Source organism: Lactuca virosa, chromosome 8 (genome assembly GCF_052849685.1).
Source record: "Lactuca virosa cultivar CGN04683 chromosome 8, Lactuca_virosa_CGN04683_v6, whole genome shotgun sequence".
Taxonomy (NCBI): Eukaryota; Viridiplantae; Streptophyta; class Magnoliopsida; order Asterales; family Asteraceae; genus Lactuca; species Lactuca virosa.
In genome coordinates this window covers 2,447,317-2,455,507 of record NC_136433.1, presented here as the reverse complement: position 1 = coordinate 2,455,507, position 8,191 = coordinate 2,447,317, and the positions used below count along the sequence as shown (strand labels likewise).

The following is an 8,191-nucleotide window of genomic DNA, read 5'->3' as shown; positions in this document are numbered from 1 at the left end:
CTAAAACCGTAAGCACGAAGCTTAGTGAGTTCCCCAAAACACCACATACTATACATATAAAACATACAACGGGCCCCGCCTGGCATCGAGCCCCGCTTGGAACATATCTGTCAAAAATATGAGATGGGCCTCGCCTCATCACATTAATCAATCCCCGCCTGGCATCGGGCCCCGCCCGGTATACATATAAACACATAAACACATGCAATAATCACAAAGATAAATAACCTACAATATACTCATCAGGCCCTGCCTGGCATAGGGCCCCGCTCGATATACATAGCAAATATCATACATACAAGAGTCATGCAGACAAATAGCATCCTAATCATAATAAACCATGGGTCGGCATTGGTGCCTTCGACCCACAAAGCACACTGAGGAAACTCACCTCAAGCTACTGAATATCTCAGATAAAGTTCGGACTGCCGATCCGGAAAAATCTTCGCGCCAGCATCATCAAATAAATACCCAATTAATAATTGGTCCACATCCCATAGCTGGAATCCTAGTCCGATTGTCCAACACTAAGGGTAAAAGTCCATTTTACCCTTTCCTCACTTGGCCCAAAATCCGAGGCCCAATCCAATAGCATCAAAAAGCCCAATATGACCCAACTTCCTAATTAGGCCAAAAATGCATCATGGGCCTAATTCCAAGAAGGCCCAAGGCTTGGAAATGGTCCAAAAATCATAAGGCTAATGGCCCAATAGGGCCCAAAACTCTTCGAGCCCAAAAGTGGCCCAAATCGAGAAAGTCAACCGAAGTCAAGGCTGTTGAGTACGCCCGACGTACTCACGCTTACGCCCCACATTCTACCTCGGTGGCCAGTACGCGCAGCGTACGAGCTGGGTACGCCCAACGTACGACGCAGCTGACTACCTTCACCATTAAGTGCTTAAACGATTAAGCCATTACGTCCAAGTCTCATATCTAGTCCCTAATGATGTCTTAACACGTAAAGTTGGCAACTTTATTCCCATGTATGAATTAACGGGACCCAAAACTCAAATAGAACCATAATTAGGATCTTAACACATACATAAACCAATATAACTCATAAATATTGCATTTTTATGGACAAGGGACCTCAAAGGTGCTAATATCTACAATCTATGGCTTTTAGAGTGTATCATACTCTTTAAAGGACCCAAAAATGCACAAATAAAGCCCTAAATTGGATCTAGCATAAGGGACCATCAAGTTGAGAACTTTATACCTCAAATAGCTTGCAAAGTTGATGATGATTCTGGATCTACAAGCTCAAGCCATACCAAAGCAACCTCCAAGTGTTCTTTTTTCCTTCAAATAACCAAAAACACCACCAAAACTCACTTCCAAGCCCAAATCTCACAAATGGAAATTAGGGTTTCGTTCTTAGGGTTTAGAGAGCTGGAGGTTGGTCATAAGGAAGTCCACGGGTGTCATAAGTTGTTTAAATAGGGAGCAAACCCTAAAAATTAGGGTTTTCCCCTGCATAGCGTACGCCCAGCGTACGCTCACGTATGCTCATCGTACGTGAGTGCATCCGCATCCAACCCTTGAACCAGTACGTCCAACGTACTCATAGAGTACGCCTAGCGTACTCGGCTACGGACCAATATTGCAAGGATTTCTAAAACAAAGGGATGAAAGGGAAAAACCTGAAATGTAGTATTACAATTCTCCCCCACTTGAATCAAACTCTGTTCTTGAAGTCCTCTGTTGTAAATAACTCTGGGTAATGCTCCCACATCTTATCCTCCGGATCCCATGTCCATTATGAACCCTTGTGGTGCTACCATTGGACTTGCACCAACTCAACAACCTTGTTCCTCAATGTTTTTGTCTTCCGGTCAAGAATTGTCACCGGTCTCTCGATATAATTTAGGCAATCATCCACCTGGATATCCTCCAATGGAACCACTGCGGAATCATCAACCAAACATTTTCGCAGCTGGGAGAAATGAAACGTGTTATGGATCTGACTAAGCTCCTTAGTTACATCCAAGCTATAAGCAACCCAGCCCACCCGTGCCAAATCCCTGAACAGACCAATGTGCCTGGAGCCCAACTTTCCCCTCTTCCTGAATCAGATGACACCTTTCCAATGCGACACCTTCACGAGAACCATATCCCCAACCTGAAACTCTAGGTCTGATCGGCGCTTGTCGGCATAGCTATTCGGCCGACTCTGTGTCGTCTGAAGTCTACTCTGAACTTGCTGAATCAACTCGGTAGTCTTGAGTACCGCTTCGGTACTCCCCATGACTCGCCGACCGACCTCACCCCAACATATCGGGGTCCTACATTTCATCCCATAGAGAATCTCAAAAGGAGGTTGATCGATGCTTACGTGATAACTGTTGTTATACGAAAACTCAGCCAAAAGGCGATACGTATCCCAACTCCCACCGAAATCCAATACACATGCCCGCAACATATCCTCCAAGGTCTGGATAGTCCGCTCACTCCGTCCGTCAGTCTGCGGGTGGAAAGTCGTGCTGAAATGCAGGCGAGTACCCAACACCTCGTGAAAACTCTTCTAAAACTTGGAAGTAAACCGAACATCTATGTCTGAAACCACTAAAACCGGCACCCCATGTCATGCCACAACCTCCCTGATGTATATGTCGACCAACTTCTCCGCATAGATACTCTCCTGAATCGGAATAAAATGTGCGCTTTTAGTCAATCAATCCACGATGAACTAAATCGAATCCACTATGCTCGCTGTCCGAGGCAACTTCATAATGAAATCTATGGTAATCTCTTCCCATTTCCAAACAGGAATGTCTAACGGTTGTATCTTGTCGTGAGGTCGCTGATGTTCAGCCTTGACCTTCATGCAAGTCAAGCACCTCTCCACACACCAAGCTACATCTTGCTTCATATAGGGCCACCAATAATCAGGACGGAGATCTCTATACATCTTTGTCACTCCGGGATGAGTAGAGAATCTCGGCTTGTGCGCCTCCTCCATCAAAACCTATCGCGCACCACCCCAGTACGGAACCCACACCCCTCGATGGAGAGTCAATAACCCCCAGCTATCATACTCGAAGGAAGCCACCTAACCTATTATGCGCTCACTCTTTCGGTGCTCTTCCTTCATAGCCTCGATCTGAGCCTCCCGAATCTGCTCCAACAACAGAGTAATCACAATTATCCTTAAACATATATCCCTGATCAGAGCCGCGACCGCCTTGAGACTGAGAGCATCGACCACCACATTGGCCTTCCACGGGTGATAAAGAATCTCACAATCATAATCCTTCACAACATCCAACCATCGGCGTTGCCATATATTCAGATTTGGTTGATCCATCAGGCACCTCAAGCTCTTGTGATCCGTGTAAATAGTACAATGGACCCCATAGAGGTAATGCCGCCAAATATTGAGGGCGAAAACCACAACCCCCGGCTCCAAATCATGAGTCGGATAATCCACTTCATGAGGCTTCAGCTGCCTCGAAGCGTACGCGATCACGTGACCCTCTACATCAACACTGCCCCCAAACGTGTGATTGATGCATCACAATAAACCACAAAATCCTTAACACAACCGTTGTCTGAAGGTCTCAAAAGTTGCTTGTTGCTCAAGCCCCCATTGAAATGTAACCGTCTTCTTTGTCAACCGAGTCAAAGGAACATCTATCTTGGATAAATCCTGGATAAACCTTTGATAATAACCTGCTAGACCAAGGAAGCTCTGAATCTCAGATGGAGACCTCGGAACCTCCCACCGCATCACGGCCTCGACCTTGGCCGGGTTGACCAGTATACCATTCTGGTTGACAAGGCTCCCCATAAACTGTACCTCGCGCAACCAAAACTCACACTTAGAGAACTTTGTGAAAAGTCTCTCCTTCATCAAAGTCTCCAACACTTCCATCAAGTGCTCCTCGTGCTGCTCCAGGGTCTTGTAATAGATAAAGATATCATCAATAATTATAATCACATACCAATCCAGCATCGACCTGCACACGCGGTTCATGAGGTCCATTAACACGAACGGGTTAGTGACTCACCTTGTAGAGTATAATTAACAAACAATGAAGAACTAAACAAAATAAAGAACCAAAAAATTAAAGAACCCAAATTAATCACAAAGATGTCTTTCACCAAGAAAGGGGTTGTTCTCACAAGAGAACGAATGTCACAAAGGCGGTTACCAAGACGACTACAAAAAGCGTTAACATTAGGGTTTCACCCTAACGTTGAATATATACTAAACTATACTTGTATATCCCTTTAATCAAGGGATTGTATCTAATCTATATATAAACAAGTCCTTATCACCAAGATATCGGATTTCCTATCTATTATATATATATAAATATAATTGCCTAATATATAAAGATTACATAAGATTACTTTCTAGACGTTGACGCTGATAAGGTCTTGAGACGTTGGCACTGATGTTGATGTTGGCGCTGGCACTGACACTGACGGTCAGCGTGTAAAATGTTTGACTCGTCAGATCGTAAGGTGTGACCTTACACTCATCAACATTATGTTGACCATTCAAAAAGTGCATGTATTCCTAGGAAACTGAGAGGATGAAAGACCTCGTCACAATGCCTTAGGGAGATGATTGGAAATCTACCGAGAAATCCAAAGTTATCCAAGGTTGTATAAATTTATGTAATGATTTAAACTATAACAAATGAATGGAAGTGATATTTGAGTTACACATCCCATTTCATTGTTCAAAATATGTTCAATGTTTATGATCCAACATCCCGACCCCGAATGTTTCCGCCGTCGGTCGGGGTGTGACATCAAGCAAACCCATGTCCGACATGAAAAGCAAATTCAACGATTGGAAAGGGAAATTAATTTAAAGGACTCGATGAACCTCGTCATGCAACAAGTCCTCATCAAAGTAATTCGTCCTGTACAACATTTTGTGGACATTGTGAATTACAAATTTGATGAAGTCCTTTTGATCTTGGAAGAAACCCTCAACACACTCAAAGCTCATGCTCCGACTACAGATGCATATGATAATATCTCCAAAATGGTGAATCTAATCTTTCAAAAGGTTTTTGAGAAGCATGGAGATTTGAAGAATAATGTGATGCTTGCACCGAAAGTTAGGCCTTCCGATGCAATAGGGGGAGAGGCAGTCATGACAAGCTGGAAACCAAGCTCGGAATATAAACTTCGAGACGAGTATACTGAAGAAGAATATGAAGATGATTTGATGGTAACTAGAGAAAAAAAAAGATGATGAAGACATTACTAGTGAAAAAGTGGTGCTAGCTCTTCAAATCGGAAAAAGAGCCACCTGCGTTCTGAAAGATCCTTTCCGACGAAGAGAAAAAGAAATGGTCTTTATACGCTTGGCCATCCAATATAGCTGATTCTTTCAAACGTAGCAAAGATATTGATATGTGCATATTTAACTATATATTTAGTATAGATTTTCATTAATTGTTAGCTAATTATTTACATATTATGGACAAAAGGTACTTAATAGTGTTCAAATTGTATTTTTAGTTCAAAAGAGAAGCTCGGAGGTAAAAGAAAGCAGGAGATACGATCAAAAGCTCGGGAACTGAAGAAAGAAGAAAAATGCTAAATCCTGAAGCTACTCGGCGAGTAGGGACGTCTACTCGACGAGTACATACGAAGATTCGCGAAGCAATACGTAAAGTCCTTGCCGTATACGGATTCTTCAAGGGGACTCGGCGAGTCGGTTGTCTACTCGACGAGTAGACCCTGTTTTGAGAAATCTATAAATAGAAGCAACAAACCCGAATTGACTCTCTCTCTCTGTGGCTTTTGGAAAGATTACTTGGCGACTAAGGAGACTGCTGGAGATCTGAAGAACGTGAGAAGAACCCTAATCCTCAATTCTAAGAAGACTAAGGCAACTTAGGTTTAATTTTCCACTTTACCTTTGAATAGAACTATGTTAAGCTTGTTTGAATTCGTTTTTAGTTTTTTATCTACTGCAATTATGAACTAATTTCGTTAGTTTCTGTTTAGGGTAGACAAGTTTGCTCCTATGGATTAATTTACTATTTTGATTAATTGTTATGTGGTGAATCTTGTTAAATTAAGCTTGTTAAAGACCCTTATGCATTAACCATAACTATTTTCTGTTAATTGCTAAGTAATTAAGCTGCATGAACATCTCTTAATTGCTTATCTCATATGATTTATGTGAACACATTGCTATATGCCTAGGATTAGTGAATATGAAACTAGGATTAACTAGAGAATGGGTAAATTAATGTGTGAGCTTGTGTGATACACCATCAACAAGAGGTTAGTTGAATCACCAATTTAATTAGCTAATTACAAGTCTTATTTAATACGAATAATTAAACTAGGGAATTTATTAGTTTAACCACTTGATCACTGCTTAAATTAATCTATTTTCTAAGGATTAGTAATAACGAATGTGAATCTAATCACCTTAGTCGGTAGCCAATAACAATTAATCCATTACATTACTATAAAAATTAACCATAGGAGTAAATGAATCGAACCTAAACAGAAACCATTTTTGATCATTGAATTTAGTTGGTTTTTACGTGTTTTCAGCGGTTAGTTGATTAGTTAAGTTTTAGTTAAGTTTCTAGTCTTGCAAAACTAGAAAAAACCCCTCTATTTTACTAATTGTTTTAGATAATTCTAGTAGTTAGATTAATTTCCGTTCCCTGAGTTCGATACCCTACTTGCTAATTCATATTACCAATTGACATGTCAGCTGCCTTTTGTGTGTCAAATTCATAAATTAAAAGTAGGATAAAACTAGTTAGTTTAACACACATCAAGTTTTTGGCGCCGTTGCCGGGGAACGGTTCAAAAAAAATTAACACTAATTTCTAGTTTTACCGATCCTTTGTGTGAGAATTATCTTGCACAAAGTTATTTTTTTAGTAATTTAGTCATTATTTTAAGTTTTGATAGTTTTCTGTTTTTAGGATTTTTATTAAAAAAATTTCTGTTTAAGCCGTGAACTCGCCGAGTGCATTCGAACCTACTCAGCGAGTCCATAGTTGATTTCCAGTTTCGTTTTTTTTTTGTTCTTTTTACGCGTGTTTTCTTTTCTGTTTGCAGTTAGTTTATGACCAGAGGAGGAGGTATACCTTTGGTTCCACCACTTGAAGACCCGGAAGCAACTTTGAAGAAAAACAAAGGCAAGACCGTAGGAGAATCCGCAACATCGAAGAATTCTCCTTTAAAGAATCTCAAGTCTGTATTTAGTAAGAAAAAGAGCAAGAAAGAAGGGGAATCCAGCTTCTCTTCAGTAGCAGGCGAAGACCCAAGGAAGGAAGAGACCGAGTACGAATCTGAAGGGGAAGAAACCGACTCCGAAGATGGAAGCGATTTAGAAGGCGAACTAGCTGACCCCATGGTAACATCGATGAAGTTCCCATGGGTGAATGGAAGAAAAGGATGCGTGACGACACCGGCCCGGGACTCGTGCAACCCGTGATTCACGCAACTGCCACCTTTTAAGTTAAAGGCCACATACTTGCTCAACTTAAGGAGATTCCATTCTACGGGAAAGATCATGAAGACGCATACAAGCATCTTGACGAAGTCAATGGCATAGCAGACTACTTCAATGTCCCTAATGCGGCTCGCGACGCTGTCTTGCTTCGTATGCTACCTGTCACATTCAAGGAAGCTGCAAAGGATTGACTGAAATCACTTCCCCCAGGATCCATCACTACATGGGCTAAAATGAAAGAATAATTCACAGACCAGTTTTGCCCTCCTTCAAAAATAGCCAAGTTGAAGAAATCCATAGCTAATTTTGAACAACAAGCTGGAGAGTCACTATATGAGGCGTGGGAAAGGTACAAAGGCTTACTAAGGAATTGCCCACATCACGATATAAACAGCCAACAAGAAGTCTCCATTTTCTATGATGGAGTAAATGTGACAACTATGCAACTCCTTGATTCGCAAGGACCACTCAAAAAGAAAGCACCCCCGGTGATAAAGGCCCTAATTGAAGAATTCTCTAAACACTCTAGAGAATATCATAACCCAAGAAATGACTTGACTCAAGGGGCGGTGAACTCTATTACTGATGACATGGCAGCAATGATGGAAAAATTGGAAAGCATGGATCGAAGAATGACAAAGATGGACCAATCCATCCACGCCATTAGAGTGGGTTGTGAAAACTGTAGAGGACCTCATCTAACTAAAGATTGTGATCTTGACGAGAACGGGAATCGGA

At 41.5% G+C, this 8,191-nt stretch overlaps 1 non-coding gene across 1 annotated transcript; it reads right to left on the bottom strand.

Annotated features, from left to right (window-relative positions):
- Positions 1-7,734: 7,734 nt before the first annotated feature.
- On the bottom strand, positions 7,735-7,841 carry LOC145134993 (small nucleolar RNA R71). Its single transcript, XR_013719474.1, has one exon. It is a non-coding gene; the product is annotated as a small nucleolar RNA R71 (small nucleolar RNA).
- Between the last annotated feature and the right edge of the window lie 350 nt (positions 7,842-8,191).